Source organism: Castor canadensis, chromosome 5, assembly GCF_047511655.1.
Source record: "Castor canadensis chromosome 5, mCasCan1.hap1v2, whole genome shotgun sequence".
Classification (NCBI taxonomy): Eukaryota; Metazoa; Chordata; class Mammalia; order Rodentia; family Castoridae; genus Castor; species Castor canadensis.
The window spans coordinates 124,708,806-124,727,633 of record NC_133390.1 but is presented as its reverse complement, the minus strand read 5'-3'; the positions used below and the strand labels follow the sequence as shown (position 1 = coordinate 124,727,633).

Here is an 18,828-nt window from a genome sequence, read left to right as displayed (position 1 = left end):
AACTTATTAATAGTTGCTTTCTCTTTTTCCAAGCAATGTGAGCCTATAAAGAGAGAAAAAATGCTGTCTTTTACAGTTTTATTTTTACCTTACCAAATAAATAATATCTAATATAAGGAAAACTAAAAAATATTATTACTTTAGCAGAAACTATTTGATTTGGATTTAATTTAGAACTAGTTGATCTTTTTGACTTAACAGGTTTTGAACAAATAGTAGTCTTGTCTTCAAAAACAAATCAGGGGCTGGCAGAGTGGCTCATGTGGTAGAGCGCCTGCCTAGCAAGCATGAGGCCCTGAGTTCAAACCTGAGTGCTGCCAAAAACAAACCTAACAAAAATTATTACACAATGCTTAAAATTAATTACATGCTATAATAATAAACTACCCCATGTGTGGAAAGTTGTAAAGGATTTCAGCATATGATTTTGGACAGTTCTGTCATTAACATGAGCTTAAAAATTCAGTGTCGCATTTTTAATATTGTGTTTCTCTATAATCTCCTCACAATTACTCATTATGTGCTTTATCTAATCTACTTCTTGATCAGTTTATCATTAACTTGACAAACTGAAATATCTATGATACTCGTCTTTTATTTTTTTTAAGCAGTACTGGGGATTAAATTCAGGGCCTCTTGCTTGCTAGGCAGGTGATCTACCACTTGAGCCACTCCCCCAGCACTTTTGGTGTTTTAAATTTTTGTTTTTGTTTTTCAGATATAGAATTGGACTTTTGCCTGGGCCAGTCTCAGACCACAGTTCTCCTACCTCAGCTTCCCCAGCAGCTGAGATTATAGGCATATACCACCATTCCTGGCCTTACAGTATTTCTTTGTGAGTGATACGAAATGATTGCGCAGGTTAAAAATAGACATATTTACTCAGATATATCATCCAGTATTATACAGTTTTGAAGCAAAATAATTAAATTATGATACTATTTGGATGAATATGTCAAAGTTTTTTAACTAAATCATACTTTCAACTTAAAGAATAATGGTGAATGATTAAATATATCTTATTTATTATGCCAATTTAGTTGGCATTCGTGGACATAGATAGCATACTAATATCTTGTATTCTATGTACAGAAGGACCCAATCCTAATATTTCTATTAATCTCTCAACTTGATTTGCTGTGTGTTAAACTATATAACCTGAAATATAACAAATTTAATGAAGAATCAAGTCAGATAAAATGAAGTAAAATTGGTGCTAACTGGATTAAAACATACCTGTCCCAGTTCTACCACCAACTTGTGTGATGTTAGAAAAATCAATTAACCTTCTTAGCCTCACTTTCTTCTCCCACGAGAACATTGTTCTGCAATATCCAGGTGTATTTTTGTCATAGCATATACAATATTACCTATTGCCTCATAAGAATACACAGCAAAGAACCTCTCTGTGGTCTGTAGAGGCAGGGCATTGCTGCAGAGAAAAGACTCCAGACCCAAAACCTCAATGGACCTACTTGCTGATGTCTGGGATTTTCTAGGTTAGCAAACTTTTTACTACACAATAATAGAAAAAAATTTCCTGTGCTCAAGTTCATTAACAACCTCTTGCAAACCAGGATACTAAAGACCAGAACAAATTTTTCAGAAGGCATTTTGAAAGAAGTCCTCAATCTGTTGGTTTAAGTGGAGTAAAAGGCTATTTTCTATTTCTCCTGGTACCCTCTGGGGTCCCAACAATTCAGGTGTGCACAGGCGCACCACCCCCATACTACATCCATTCTAAGTTAGGGCTTACCAATATTTTTCAAAGTCCTATGTATCTTTCTTCAATAGAATTTACCAAGAGTTTAATTTCATATTTATTAATGTGCTAAATTGACTTCTCTTTCTCTTCCCCCAATATACTGTACAATTCCTGGTTTGCCCTACTCTGTATCCCTGTAGAAGGGGTGGCACAAATGCCTGGCATAGATTGGGTTCTCTATAAATACTGTTTCAACACAAAAGCAAAAAAGAGAAAGAATAAGCTTCTGGAACATCCAACTGTCTTGAAGGAAGAACATCATCAAGTGTGGGGGAAAAAGACATTGAAAATAGTGGCTGAAGTTCCCAAAGCTAAATCATACTGACCACATTCTTACTGAAACCTGGCTTCAAATATTTAAGACTACTGGTGAATGTATTCTTTATTATTATTATTATTATTATTATTATTCCCTGCTGGAATGTGAGTTCTGTCAGAGCAGGAACCTTGGTTTTGCTCAGGTTTTTATTTCAAAATCACTCTTAGATTGGTGCCTGGATCACAGCAGATACCCCATAAATGTTTGTTGAATGAATGAATGAAGAGTACAACTTCATTTTTCTAACAAGTTCACTGATTTAAGAGCAACCTAACATGTTTAAAGCTAAAGAAAGGGAAAACTGGAAAAATTATCTACTTTTTCACTGCTCTTGTCATTCTCCCAAGGTCCAGAAAACAGAAATTGTCTTGATTCTACTAAAAACATTCCAGAAATCAATTAATTACACAGTAATTATAATTTGCAGCTCCTGAGTCACCCATTGGAGAATTCTTAAAATCTTTGAGTTAATAGAATGTAAAACATATTTTCTTTCCCCTAAAGACTCTTGAATTTTAAGATGTGCATATATTTTTTGTAAATACAACTGCATTTTGTGATGTATTTATAGTATTTCATCACAGTTTTGGCTATACTTACATGATCATTAACAAGCTACTTTAGGGAAAATATGTGCTTGTCCTAAACAACCAATAAGTAGCTTTTCCAATAAATACAATACAAGAAATAGCTTTCAGATAGGCTTAAAATTCTAAGTTCCCAGAAAATTCAATAATTCAAAATGGGAAAAAAAATAAGCACATGTTTTTTAATGGATATCCCCTGGGATGGCTAAAGTTAACAAATTCCAGCCCTTCAACAAAACTGTGGTGGAAGTTAGCAATTGTTTAACAAATTTAATCTGTATATTACTAGAAGTAAATGGATAGAGAGGGAGGGAAAGGAAGATCTATCAGAGAGCACAAGGATATGGGTAGCAGTAGAACTGTCTTTCCTAAGTAATTTTTACTCTGGTAGGAAATCAAGGCTGTAACAATAAAAGACTAAAGCTATGTGCTTTTGCATTAGAAATTGTTCCAGTTGCAGAGGGTTTTATATTTTCTCTTAGTTTGATAGAATTATAAAAGTAAAAAAAAGTATTGAGGAGTTCTTGAATTATGGAATCAGATGATGTAGATTACAGGTTTGTACTGGAAATGCTAAATTCTTTTGTAGCACAGGTGATACTGCACTAAAAGGCCCTGCTGTATTGCCTGTCAATGAATTGTCACTCTTGACAATTTCAGACTGAGCTTTATTTTTAGGAAAAGGCGTAAGGAAAGTTAAATCTTTGAGCCCAAATCTATTTTATAAACACTTGTCTAGAGATTGAGACATGCTATTAGGGATTCTTAAGAAACTCACTTTAAACTTCTGCTCTTGACAATGTCAAATAGGAGGAAAACACCCTACATATAAAACACTCTGGGCATGATAAAACCCACAGGAAAACAGGATGTTCTTTAATAATTTGGCTCTCACATATGTTGCATGTAATTTTTTTGAGTTGGCTATTTCAAACACTAGAATTAGTGAGTTACTCTGAGCTCTGATCAGTGTAAGTGGTCCTTGTTATCAGCATCAACCTTAACATTAGAGAAAAATTGCCTAAAGTCCTAACTGCCAATGATGGGATTATCCAGAAAAGCCTGAGATAATCTGTCTCCGTTAATTCAGAAATGGAAAATTTTCAGAAACATGAAGAAAAATCCATTATAGTCTGCAAAAAGTGGAAGCCCTCCAGTGGTAATAGTATAAGGCTTATAAACTCCTACACTCACAGTGATTAAAATTCAGATGAATAAACAAACAGAGGCCTCCATAGTTTTCTTATGGTCTGACCATGCAGCTAATTGCTTCCTTAGGTTGTATCAGGCAGGGTTTGATACTGTACTTTGCAAATTTTGTTGCTTTTCTTTTCTAGGTTAGTAGCTACAGAGGAAAGGCAAATTTTTTTTAAAATCCTGAAATGTTATGTAGTATTGAAATGGAACCATTCTTCATGAACAAACAACATAAAATGCAGCTTTTATATCAACTCCTATATTTCAATGACAGTTACGTAATGTTCTCCAAGACTCTATCTCTGTTTCTAATTTATTGCTGTAGTCAGCTCTGTAAGTGGAAACATCAGGTGCATATACATTTGGTTGATTGAAAAAGACATATATAATACATAGTTAGCTTTAAAATTATAGGTGTAAGGAAAAGTGTAATTAGGTTGTAAAATAATCTTTCTTGCAAGAGGCATAAGCAAGTCTTTGCTTGATCCACTTCATCAGCCCTTTTTTGTGATGGGTATTTTTGAGATTTGGTCTTGTGAACTGTTTGCTCTGGCTGGCTTTGAACCACAGTCCTCCTGATCTCTGCCTCCTGAGTAGCTAGGACGGCCACTGGTGGGCTGGCAACTTCACATTTTTAAGTCTAAGATCTATCATATAGATAAAACATAGCAATTGTTAGTGAAAGGCAGGTAGATTGCTAGAACTCCTATCTGTTCTATCCAATAAGAACAAATGACTCCCCAGTCTACTACTGCCAATTTCAACTCCATAACTCTTGCCTTAGCTTTTCTATTTTGTTTCCGTACTTCTTTTTCTTTTCACTCTCAACAATGTTCAGTCTTTTTTGTATCATATAAATGAAATTCTGAATATCCTCATACAAATGCATTTGTATTATAAGTGTAGGCAGTGCTTTAAATAATGTCTACAGTGGGGATCCACATATGTGGACACTAATGGGCACAAGTTTACACCCATCCACACATGCATTCATCCACCCGTATGTTCATGGCATGCATATATAACTCTCTGAAATAAATTCCATTGAAGATATCTCAGAAACTCAAAGGAAATAATTTTGAAGTATGCTAGTAGAATTGAGGGTTTTTAATTTGTAGTATGTAACACAAACTGGGCATCATAATGATTTTTTTGGTATTGATTGAAAATACTTAGAGATACAAGACTAAGGAGATAAAAGGCTCTATAGAAAGTAAGAATTGATTTTTAATATACAACATTGTTATGCAGACAGAGTTCTAATGTGCATTGATTTAAAACCCTTTAAGGTTATCTCTCTGATAAAAGGTCCCTCTCCTGAATGGTAGTCTTAAGATTACTATTCAGAACCCAAGTTGATAATTAGGCTGATTTCCTCTGTGCTGAATGAGAACTCAAAAGCCAACAGTATAATATACTTCTTAACATGGTTAAGAACAAATCTGCTTTCTCAGCATTCACTTTCAGTTGTCTAGGTTCTTCCTAGAATTTCTCTTTCATTTTATGCAATGAATGTGTAATTTGTTAAGTGATATAAAAAGGGACAATTGCAGCCTTAATTTAAAAAAAATTTCCAAAACAATGTGACACCAACTGACTATGTGCATGTCTCTGTGACAGCATGAATGCACATTTTCTCTTCTCTGAGGATGACTTGGTTTGGCTGAAGTTTGAATAATTATGGTCAAATGGAAGGGCTTGCTATCAGCTACAGCTGAAGTACAGTTATCAATTTACACAGATACTCTAGTGTTCTTACAGCCCACACCAAAGAGTAAAGCTCTGTTGGTTCAGTGTGCTACCATATTGGTGCAGTTTACCCCTGACTCATCCTGACAAGCACATCAGGACTTAGCACTACTAGCAGTCACAAGTACCTCACGTGCCACAGAGTGGTAATGGGTGATTGGTCTCAACACTGACATTGATTTTTTAAGTGACATTTGCCTTTTGAACACTCAAAAATATAGCACTGCCAGATCTTAACTAAGTATGTGTTCAGGCTCTTCTGAAAGCTCCAAAGATATTTTCTGAGGAAAATTCTGGCATGATCTTTCTGCTCCTCGCAAGAGGAGGTAAAGTAGCCTTTACCTGGATGATATTAGATGTCAGATGGCATAATTTTAATAAAACCTTGACTAAGAAGCCACATGTTAGCCAATTGCATTTACTAAGTGTCATTCTTATATTAAACTAGGACATGAGAAACTATATGTCTGACATGAGGCCCAGTGGGAAGAAGCAGGCCACTGGGTGCATGCTCGTGAAGGACATTCTCTCCCTCTCTTCTGTTCATAATGAAGTGAGACCGCTTTGCTCCACCATGTGCTTCCCCCATGTCCTGCCTCATCATGAGTTCATAAGCAACAGAGAGCCCAGTGACCATCAAGGACTGAAACCTCCGAAGTCATGAGCCTTACCAAATGTTTCCTTCTTCAAGTTCAGGCATTTTGTCACAGAGATAGGACGCTGACTACAATACAGCTGCTATTGAAGACATTATGTTGACAGATAACATTATACCTCATTATATATTTTTCGAGACAATGGAAGGAGAGAAAATTTTCTGGGACATTTGGCATGCTTCCTTTCACCAGAATGAAACAATTTTACTGCTCATCCTTCCTTCCTTCCTTAGCCAATTTGGCTTTGGCTTCAAAGAATTCAAGACAAAATTTTAATGCCCCATTGTAGTAACCCGTAACTTAAATTTTAACAAATTTATTTGCTCTGTTATATCTTTGTTCCACTTTCCATAGTTTAGTTTTTTCAATGGATCTTTAAGTTTCTTTAGCTCCTTTCTAATAGTGAGTAAGGTCGAAATCCTTGTTGCTCACACATTGTGTCTGAAAAGGGCAGATAGCTCTCCTTTTTTTAAATTCAAATATATTTAGGTAAACAAACAAAACAAAACAAAAGCTGAGCATGGTGGCATGCTTCTCTAATCACAGCACACAGGAAGCTGAGGCAGGAGGATCATGAGTTCTAGATTAGCCTGGGCTACATAGTAAGGCCTTGCCAAAAACCAAAACAAAACAAGCCAACTGCTAGTAGAAAATTAAGTCACACAGAAAGTATAAGGTCTAAACTTGTTCAGATATTTCATGTACAATTTTTTTTAAATTGATTCTTTTATTCAACTCAAGGAGAGTGTTTTCTTACATTTTTGTGAAAACAAGGACTGCTGCTTGCCCTAACAAGCAGACCTACTGATTTTTCAGATCTTTAGGAAGGAAAAGAGAGGATAAGGAAGAGCCTTGAAAAGAATTCACTTCACTCTCTACAGCCCTTGTGTATGACAAACATGGTCAGAAGTAAGCATCCTGCAAACACTGCATTCTGGAAAGTTACAAAGAGCACACAGATTTTTCCATTCCGTTTCCAGATTCCCCAATAAGTGAGTTCCAGCAGAGAGGGGTAATAAATAGATGTATGAATCTATTGTAATAAAATTTACAGCTGAAAAGTAGTTAGATCCAACATTGTGAACATAAGAACTTTTCCCAAGTTGTATTTTACAACTTTCCTTACCTCTTGTTATCCAGTTCTCTCCCTGCTACATCCTAATGGGTTGACTTATAAGCCTGAGCTAATCAACACCATTAGTCATGATCTTGAATTGCATAAATAACACAAGTATAAATAACTATGCTCACTAAGGCTAATGCAGCAAAGGTCAAGCTTCAACGAAAATTAAAGCATCCCAAAGATATTCCAGAGGAAAGAAATAGAGAATAACGTATCTTAAGATTTAAGGGTTACTCTCAATATTAGAACCCATGTATTAATGAATATTAATGAATATTAGAACCCATACTGATGAATATTCATGTACTTTGGATCACTGGAAGGGACTTAGATATGTGAGGACATTTTATTCCAATGTGCTGTGAAAGAACAAATAGTTCATCTACTATCTACATCCTCATTCTCAAACTTTCAGTGATTTCATTAGTACCTTCTGTTGGCCTGGCAACATTTATAAAATTAATGCTCTTACTTCATGATTGTGCAGCTTTGGTAACTTGCTGTTTTCTAAAATGTCTAACATGGAAAAAAATTCGCTGCATTTTTGCTTTCCTTGGAAAGTAAGGCTTTAGTAGACTAGACAGTCAGCATTGTGTTTCTATTTAATTATATTTAACATTAAATAGTTACTAAACAACTAATGTCAATGTATTTGAAGGAACTGGAAGAGTAGTGACATTCTGGTTTACTGATGATGAAGTGATGGGGAAACTCTAAGTACTGTTCAAGGGCACAGCAGAGCTCAAAGATGATTGGAATTCTGTCTCTTAGCCACTCAGTCCTGTGTTCAGTATGGTGTGCCTAAAGTTTAAAAAAGTAACATATTATACTCTGAGCTATTCTTTCATTGGTAATATACCTAGTAAAATAATATAAAAATGCATGAGGAAAGTCAGGGCATATGCACACATGCCAAATGCACACACACACACACCCCTACATAGTTCCATAGCACTGATATTGGAATATGTCAATGTGTTAATTTTTATGAAAATGATAGGGATACCATGGCACCTGGAGGCATCCCTATTGGAGGTGTGTTGGTAGCCAGCACTTGGCAAATTCCAACCTTTGCATCAGATTTTTTTTTCAGTGTTGGGAACTGAACCCAGGGCCATATGCATGCTAGCCTGGCACTCAGCTACAACCCCAGCCCTTCGTTTTCTGAGACAAGGTCTGGCTATGTAGCTTAGGCTGACCTTGAACTCAGTAAGTAGCCCAGGCTAGTATGGAACTCACAATGATCATCCTGCTTCAGCCTACTGAGTGCTAGGATTACAGGGGTGTACCACCATTCTGAGCTATAGCTGAAATTATTTTTTAAAGTATTAGAGCATGTTTTCAGTTTCAAAGGAAACATTCTAGTCACCCAGTGCTTAGGAACCATGGACTTCATGCAGATGGAAATATGCCTTCCTAGAAACTTTTGGAAAATGAGCATTACCAACAAAATATTTTTGGATAAAAAATTCCTTTATGTTCAGAGGCTTTGCATAATGTCATTTCATAATGCAGCAAAATTTAAATATTTTTCTATTCATGATTGATTTATCCATTACTCCACTGGAAATTACGACTTTTTCACACACATCAGTGACATAGTTTATCATTTCTGTTCTATTTTTTTCAAAATAAATATAAATTCTAGATGATACTGTTGGGATTGTCAAACCAATATGTTGTGTAGGAGAGTCTGCCACATTTGACTAAATGAAGTCGTACTTCAAGAGACCAAAATTTATGTTTCTAAGATTGTTCACTTATTCCACAACAAACATGTCACTTGATCAAAATGCATAGCCTCTGTACCCCGAGATGCCTGAGTTTGCTCCCCACGCTTCTGTGCTGTTTTTCCCTTCAGCACCTCCTTTTCTTCCCAACCCCTCACTTCATCCCTAAAGCCTGGCTTCCATCTTTGCTCCTCACTGTCCAGCACTTCAAAGATGCCCCTCATGTTTGAGACTATGTAACTGCTAACATCTGACACATCTCCAGCTGTATATGTTTAATTAAGTCATCTCAAACATGGAAACTTTCTCTGTGATTGGACTGCATGACCTTAAGACAGATGGTTATTTCCTTTCTCACATTTCCAACAATACAAAAAGCATGTTCTGCATGTAGATAATGCCCAAGAAGTTTTCCTCTTTAATTTGTTGAAAATTTTCATTGAACCCAAGGTTTTCTATTTCATAAGATTTAGTCAATGACTGACATAGCTAAGAGTTGAAGAAGAGAAAGACTGAAAGACTAAACAAGTGAAAATTTGAGGCAAATGTTCCTCATATTTCATAATAATGAAGATATCTAGAAGATAAATAAATAAAAATTCCACATATATGTTTTTTGGAGGTACTGCAGTTAGAGCTGAGGGTCTTGCACTGGCTAAGCAGTCACTCTGCCACTTCAGACATGCATCCAGTTCTTTTTGCTATAGGTTATTTTTTAGATAGGGTCTTGCTTTTTGTCCAGTCAGCCTTTGACCACAATCTTCCTATGTCTCCCATGTGGCTAGGATTACAGAGGTACACAACCATGACTGCCTTATGTGTTGAGATAGGGTCTTGCTTAGTTTTTGCTTTAGCTGGTCTAGAACCATGATCTTCCTAATCTCTAACCTCCAGAATAGCTGGGACCCAGTATTCATACATTCTTAAAAATTAAAAGTTAGTGATCTACAATTAGCAGTTTCTTATTAAACAGTTGTTCACTGCATATATTTATTGTAGTATATTTAAGATCCATATATCCCAACACATATGCTAGACACAGAACAATTAATAATACAAATTTGGCTAAGATCATGGCCTTTCACAATCCAATTATTTTAATCATTTAGCAATTAAATCATTAACTATGAACAATCTGGTAGGTTGTAAGGGTTCATATATGATATTCACTAATTTGTAAGTGGATTATGATGTTTTTTCTTTCTAAGAACATGTCTGACAGAAATCATAAATTATTTTTGAAACTTAGTTTGGTGGAGTAAGTGCAAGTGTTCTCAAAGCTCAAAAGGTTTCATGGGAATGCTTTTAGATCTTCAAAAATATATGCTTGCTGTGCTATTGAAAATTGTTCCAGGATTTAGGAGAAAAGGAATAGATCTAAATTATTTCTATAAGGGCTTCATAATTCTGATATTCAACCCTGACTAAAGTTTCATATCTAAAAGAGAATATCACTTAACAATTCCAGTAATAAAAATGCATGCCAAATTAATAAATAAAATGTTTCAAGTATAATCAGAAATGTTTTTAAGAAGTGTATGTCATGACTAAATGGAATTAACAGAGAATTTGCTCCTTAAAAATAAGTAATTATAAACTATTATTTACAAATATATTAACAACATTAAACTGGCAAAAGGATAGGGATATCTAGACATCAGACACAATGTATCAGAAACAATAGGACAATTCTGAAAGATGGTTGATTGTAAAAAATATTTCACAAATGGCAAATAAGAACTAAGAATAAAGAGCATCCTAAGGAGCCAGACAAACATTTCTCAAAGGTGGAATATTCTGCAGGTCTGTTAACTGGGAAAGAAAGGGGAAAGAAACACTGGACTGTATTAAAAGAGCCTTAAGGACACCTCAACCAGATATAATATGTGGCCAGTGATTACTTCCTGCTTTGGGTAAATCTCTTATAAAGGACACTTGGGATCAGTTGAGAACATTTGAGGAGAGAAGGTAAACAACACTGCTTGACATGGAAGAGTAGAAATTACTAGCTGAAAGTGGTAGTTTAAAAAAGTCCCATGTGACTTCATCTTGGTGAAAGATATACATGAGTGTTATATTTCCATGTGTCTGAGTACATGTGTTGAGTTGTAGATAAACAGATATGTATATACATGCAGATGAATATCGGAAATGTACTGTTAGATGTTAACTGGAGTAATCTTTGGGTAAGAGAATTGGTGATTTTATGGTTCCTTTTTCACTAATGTATATAGTGTGAATTATAACAATACCTTTAAATTATTAAAGGATATTTTTAAAAGAATTAGTATACAAAAATAAATTATTTTTCTATACATCAAAGAAACCAAGAAGAAAATATATAAATCTCAAAACTATAATAAAAAAAATATTAATATGCTAAAGAAGAAATAAAGAATATACAGGATGTTTATGGGGAAAACTAGGTATGGTGGTGCACACTTGTAATTCCAACACTCAGGAGGCTCTAGTAGGAAGATCACCAGTTCAAGGACTGACTGGTGAGAACATGTGTCAAAAAAAAAAAAAAGCAAAAATAAACAAACAAAAACAACAACAAAAGAATTCTCGGTTAAATGGAAAGAGTTTTTTTAAAAATCTTTTTTCCAAAATATTGGATTTTTTTCCAATTGAGTTTACCCCCATAAATCAAAACCTAAATTCAAAATGATAACAATAAAAAATTTAGTGAATTTTTTTAACTTGGCAAAATTCTACTTACGCTTTTCTAAAACTGTTGATTTTCTAGAAAATTCTTGAGAAACAAAAAAAAAGAACATTTTGGACAAGTCTTATCAGCATATAAACTATTGTAAAATTAAAGTAACTAAAATACAGTAATGGTAAAAACAAGTAAGTCAGTAAAACAGAATAGATTTCAAAAATATATCCAAACATAAAAAGAGATTTTTTTTTCTGTGATAATTTTTGGCATAAAATTTTACCCCAGTGGAGATTAGATGACTTTTTTGGTAGAATTTATATGAAGTTTTAGCAAAGATTTATTTTATTTTATTTTTTAATCTTTATTTTAGCAAAGATTTATTTCAGTATAACAGGATAAATTATGGAACAGTGGGGATGGGGAAAAGTGAAACATTTCCTGTTCCCATGCAGGAAATGGAAACAAAGTTTCCTGGTAGAATTTTTTTTTTCTATGACAACAAATTACACATTTGGGATAAAAGACCTGGATTTTTATCTCATTTCATAGTTCCAAATAAACTCCAAATATAACAACATTTTAAAATAAAATATACTATCGCATTAAGAAAACATATGATGATTTAAATCTTACACTCATTAAGGGATTTCACATGGACACCAGATGTTCTAAAGAACACGTTGGACAAAGATAGCCTGTGAGTCAACTGTGCCCTCACCTGTTTCTATAAATAAAGTTTTATTAGAAAAGTCACACTCTCCATTCCCGTATTGTTGATGGCTACTTCATACCAGTCAGAACTGAGTGGGTGTGACACAGGTTATATGGCTCACAAAACTGAAAATATTTACTGTTTAGTTCTTTGCAGAAACTATTTGCTGACTCTTCCGTTTAAGGTTCTTTTTTCCCCTTTACTTTTTACATTAATTGTACAGAATCATGGGTTTCAACGTGACATTTTCCATGACTCTCCTTCAACCCCCCTTCCTTGCACCTTGATTCCTGTCTTCTGTAATCATCTCCCATCTACTCCCTGCCTTTTTCTCTCTTGAATCCACATGGGAGAGATACATGATACTTGTTTAATAATAAGAAAAGACAGATACTCTAAAAGGAAATGAGCAAAGTAAATGAACTTGGAATTCAGAGATAAAGAAAATAAAGGCAGTCCATAAGCTTATGAAAAGCAACTCAACTCTAGTACCAGTAAGACGCTGTTCACTACTTACCACTTTCCCAAAATATTTAAAACTTGAGATCTCCCAGTATTCATGGGGGCCACAGGGAAGGAAAGCAATTATTAAACTGCAATTTGACAATAATGTATACCAAATTATAAAATTCATACATATTTTGGGCCAGCAATTTATCCTACATTTTCTCACTAGTTTTCAATACTATGGCCTTGAGTTTATTCTTTTTGTTTGTTTTGAGATAAGGTCTTTCTGTGTAGCTCAGGCTATCACTGGACTTAAAATCCTTCTGCCTCAGCCTTCTGAGTACTAGGATTACAGGTATGCTCCACTACACCCAGTTTGGTCTTGAGTTTTTGAGCATGTAGTAGACGTAATTTAAAGAACCGCAAATAGGAAATTAAATACCTTTTGGCACATTTATAGAATGCTGTATTATAAAACTTTTAAAAAGCTGACCTGGATCTGTATGTGACTTATATGTAATGAGATCCAGAACATTCTTTTTATGCTTGGATATGATTTGTACCCCCAAGGTTCATGTGCCAGAAGCTTGGTCCCTGGTATAACAGTACTGAAAAGTAGTGTGAACTTTCAGAGCTGGGGCCTGATGGGAAGTGAGTGAGCCATGACCTCTCTCCTGAACAATGAAAGCTGGTCTCCTGGAGTGGGTTGAATTGTGTAAGAATTGATTAGATCCCAGGAGAGTGGGTAGTTACAACAGAGTGAATCTGGCACCTCCTTGGTATGTGCTTGTTCTCTTGCCATGATCTCTCTCTTTCATGCTCTCTGGAGTCGTAGGATGCTTCCTGCCATGGTGTGAGGCCACCATAATGCCAAACAAATGTGGCTGTCCACTCATGGGCTTTCAGCCTCTGAACCATGAGCCAAAATAAATCTCTTCAAAAAATAAAGTATCTAGCATTAGGTATTTTGTTATAGCTACACAAAAGAAACATAATTCTATTGTTAGAGAAAAATAAAGCAAGTTGTAATATAATATTTTCAGAGAAATCTAGCAAATACAAATACATTTACACACATGTATATCATATACTCTCATATGCATTAAAATTGACTGGATGGTGACATATGAATTTTTTAACAAGATTTACTTCTGGAGAATAGAAGTTATAAGTGAAGAAATCCTAATTAGAAAGTCTTTTGTACTCTATTCACTTTTGAATTGTAGGCCTTGAATTTCATTGCTTATATGCTTTTTTTTTAAGTTACCTAACTAAGATTATTTTTGAAAAATACTGTAGGAACAATTTTGGAGTAACATTTAACAATAGCAAAGCCAGCTGTGCTTTTTACAGTACATAAGGTGTATAAGAGGCTTGCTGTGGAAATTGTTCTGTTCGTATTTACTTCTGGGTAGAGGTCCATTTAAAAGGAAATGAACTAAGAAGAAGATGAATTCTTTTCTTGAAGCAGTAGTACAGATAGGTGAGGAGCATTGTTGCTGTTATTGAGAACTATTTTGTATAAATATATGTATTTTTAAGCCACATTTATTCCTTAGGTGGCAAAAGCATTTTGTACTGGTACTTAAGTAAAGAAAACATGAGGGCTATGATTTTTGCTAAGTTCATGTGTTGAAGTAAAAGAGAAATATTTGAAAATCTTGCTTTTTGAACACAACTATATTTTTCTTTCTAAATTTGGTGACATGCTTTTTCAGAAAACACACCTGGAAATTTGGACATCACAAATCTCTAAAACTAGGCCTTACACCTCACCTGTTTGCAGGTAAAGAATAATTAAATAAAAAATTCTGGCTTTCTTAAATAGCCATGTTGTAGAAAGGAAGTTTGCATTTGCTCATTAGCTGTAAACTTCTGGTTTATTTATCATAAAAGTTACAATTTAGCCATGCATGGTGACAAGTTTTCCAATGATTCAATAAGAGCAAAGTGATATTGCTCTTAGGCATCTACTCAAAGGAACATAGGTCAGGATACAGTAGAGACACCCATACACCAATGTTCATCACAGCACTATTCACAATAGCCAAGCTATGGAAACAACCCAGATGCCCTACAACCGATGAATAGATCAAGAAAATGTGGTGTATGTACACAATGGAATTTAACTCAGTCATAAGGAAACATGACAACATGTGATTTGAAGGTAAATAGGTACAATTAAAGGATATCATGTTAAGTGAAGTAAGCCAGGCTCTGAAAGACAAAGCTTTATGTTTCTTCTCATGCATGGAGGACAGATCCAAAAGATAAGCATACATACAAAAACAAACATGATCATATACAAACGCATATGTAGAACATGTTTGTGACAATGGAACTACTCTATGGAACTCAGGGAAGGAAAAAGAAAATGATAGAGCATTAGCATCATAAAACATGAAATCTGTGAAGGTAAAGGAGACAGGATATGTATTGAAAGCTGTTAATGGGGTTGGGAGGTAAAGGGGTAGGGAGAGTAATGAAAGGGGCTGAATGGACCAAAGTAAACTATACTCACATCAGGGGTACATTGAGAAAACCTTTTGAACACTGACTTAAATATTAACAATAAAAGACAGGACTATAAAACAGGTACAGTGTGTGTGGGGGTACTTGTGGGAGGGAGGAGGGTGAATGAAATAGATTATGGTGGGGGAATATGGTTGATGAATTTTATATACTTATATGAAATAAAACAAAGAAACTCTGCAATTGCTTTACCTGGAGCAGAAGGGGGTCGAGGGAGAGAGATGGTGAGGATGATCTAACCAATATACAATATAAGCCTACTTGGAATTGTCACAATGAATCCCTCCTATACAACAAATATATTCTAGTAAAAAAGGAGCATCTTGCATTTCTTACACTATTGTAATTATAGAACACATTGTAATTAAGAGAAAATGAAAACTGACCTTTCTCTTTGAGATGAAGTAATGCTAAGCATTTGAAAGACAGAAGATTTATGATTCTAATGAGCCTAAATAGAATTTAAGGGAATGAAACTCTGCTTTCTCTTGGGAACTATCATTTTTCCTCCATGTCAGTACCACAGATTTAACAAAATAGCCAATGTATTGGAACATGAGAATTTCAATTGTGAATTCATATGGCATTTCAATGTGACATGCTGTTCTGCAGAGCGCAGATATTTGGTGCAATCCATCAACTATTTTGTCAGTACTGGTATAACACAAAACCATGTACTGAGAAGCAGACATAAACACATAGATAAAGCCAGCATTTTCACTTGCTCACTGCAGCACATATGACAGTCCTTTCTCCTTAGAGTCTATTCAGGTGAACTACAAAGTACAAACAGAAATGGTCTTGCTTCCTTAAGTGGTGTAGACAACATTCCAAGAGATCCAATAAGATCCCCAGGTCCAACAGTGATCTGTTTTCTGGCACAAATGCCAGAAGGATGGTTACAACCTGTGAGAGGAGACTTTCCTCCCCTCTTCCCAGAATCTTTACTAAATGTACCAAAAAGTACACTGTACACTGACTTAGAAGACTAAATCTCTAAGGAAGTAAACTGGAATTGCAAACTCAGCAAATTATGTGTTTGTGCTTTATTTTCTTCTCTCATCAAAGATAATGTTCCCTTCTCTCCACTGTGTCATTCTTTCTTCTAAGTGTTACCTCCTAGTCTAACCATTCACCCCCTGAACATGCTACTCTACTCCTTCACTGATACTGTCCTGACTGAGACATTAGGGCCATTTAAGTCAATCCTGAGAGGGCACCTCAGGGGCTTCTGGCAGGGGAGAGGCACCTGGCATCTACTCAAGCGTTAGTGTGCATGTGTGGCAATGGGGAAGAGTGTACAAAGAACTGTCTTCAAGTGAGGGAAAGAAAATATGATGGAGGAAGAAAGATGCAACCAAGTTGGGCAACACATTTAAGATGTGGATATTGGCACTTCCTGTAAAGCATCCTACTGATAAAAGAGTCACCAAAAGGGATTTTCTTTAGGTGTAGGTGCTGAGTAGTTTGGTAAGTAAATGCAATAAGTACAAATCTAATCAATTAGACTTATTTATAGCCAAGGAATCTATCTTAACTTTTACCAGAGCAAATGAAATAAGCACTATTTCATGTGGTAGAAATAGGTTGTCCTGCCTACTCTCAACTTTCATTCTATACCAACATTCTTTTCCACTGTTGGGTTAATCTAGAACATAAGGTGAAGTCCACTTATATAAATAAATAATAACCATTTATTAAATTTTTGCTGTTTGCTTGGAACTATTTTCAGAGAAAAATAATAAAATTCATTAATGAATAAGGCTAGTTCCTTATTTCATTTAATGAACAAAATATATAATAATTTAGCTATTTTAATGTCCCTGTTACAGGTGAGGAAATTATAGCTCAGAAAGTTTAATTTGCCCAATGCTCCATAGCTAGAAAGGTTTCCTCTCCTCATGAGCCCAACAAGAATCCAGGCTGTCAACCATCAACTCATTTGTTCTTTCTTCTCAGATCCACACTATTTTGTTTCTTGACCTTAGACAGCTTAAGTATTTTGTATTTTAATATCACAGAGCAATCAGTTTAAATTCTACTTTGATGATGAAACTTAGCCAGTTGAATAAAGCTATTTATGTAACAGAAACAACCAGCAAGAAAGTTAGAGGGCAAAGATTGATGGTACAAATTCTATGTTTCCATTACACTGTTTAGTTAATTGTTCCATGCTTAAGAAAACAAAGTGGTGGGTGGCCCAGCTACTTCTTTATCCAGAAATCTGCCCCAGACATTGACATTACATTTTTAATTTAGTAGCATAACCCCAACCATGATACACAGTTTAGTGCATGATAATAATGAGCAGAAGACCCAGCAAGCAAAATCCAAGGAGATGAATTAAAACACAAACACACGCACACACACACACGCACACACCTGTTACTAGTAAAGATTGTGAGAAATATACATGCAAACATGGGGTTGAGCTAGGCTGGGGGAGGTATCTAAAAGCCTTTGCTAAGGTCCTGAGTGACAGTTGAAATAAAGACCGATAAACCATCTTCTCTTTTCCTCAAAGATCAAGAAGAACTGAGAATTTTAGACATGTTGCTTTTGCAGATGTGCATTCCTTCTGGCCACAAACAGATGATGCTTGCCCTTGGTGTGCAGGTAAGATTAAAGTGATTGGCTCCTTCTGGAAAGTTCCTCTCTAGAGCTTGGCAGGACTTCTTGGCTCCTTCTGTGCTATATTGGTTTGGCAGCACATCCTGAATTTTACTTCTTGACTTGGACAGAAGAGTGTAGCCTGGATTTGTTGAGTACCGGTAAATTTATAGAACATAGACCATATGAACTCAGGAAGACCCCAAGGTGCACAAGTAACAGTAAATACAGGGATTTGCAAAATATGATTCAAAGTTTTGCTGTGGTAAGCTACATATATTGTATTTTTTCCATAAAAACTAAGCTATTGAAATGTTAGGAGCAATATGGAAATTTGCTTATTTTTTAAAGAAATGAAATGGACAAAATTCAAAGTTGAAAGCCAGGGTCTCTGATCCTCTGAGTTCAGAAAATGTATGCATGCATATTAAACTCTCTGATCTTCCTATGTGCCACCTTATTTAAATTTAGTCTGTAAATGGCTTTAAAATGTAGCACTGCTCCTTTTGTACAATTAACACATTCTATAATGAGGACAGTGGTAACAATATTGAATAGCACATCTTACTGTTACACGTATAGCATGTCATGGTTTTTTTCATTGTTTTTACATATGCTCTCTCTTGGTCTGCCTCTGAGCACTGTTAAGTACAGTGCACACCTCTAATCACAGTTGCACAGGAGGTGGGGACAGGGGATCTCAGAGGAGATCCAATGGAAGATTCCTCATCTAGTT

The 18,828-nt window shown here is 35.3% G+C and overlaps 1 protein-coding gene across 20 annotated transcripts in view; it reads right to left on the bottom strand.

The window, feature by feature from the left end:
* The window catches only part of Rbms3 (RNA binding motif single stranded interacting protein 3), a 1,393,896-nt gene that overhangs the window by 80,619 nt on the left and 1,294,449 nt on the right, over window positions 1-18,828 (bottom strand). The gene's annotated exons all lie outside the window — the stretch shown is intronic.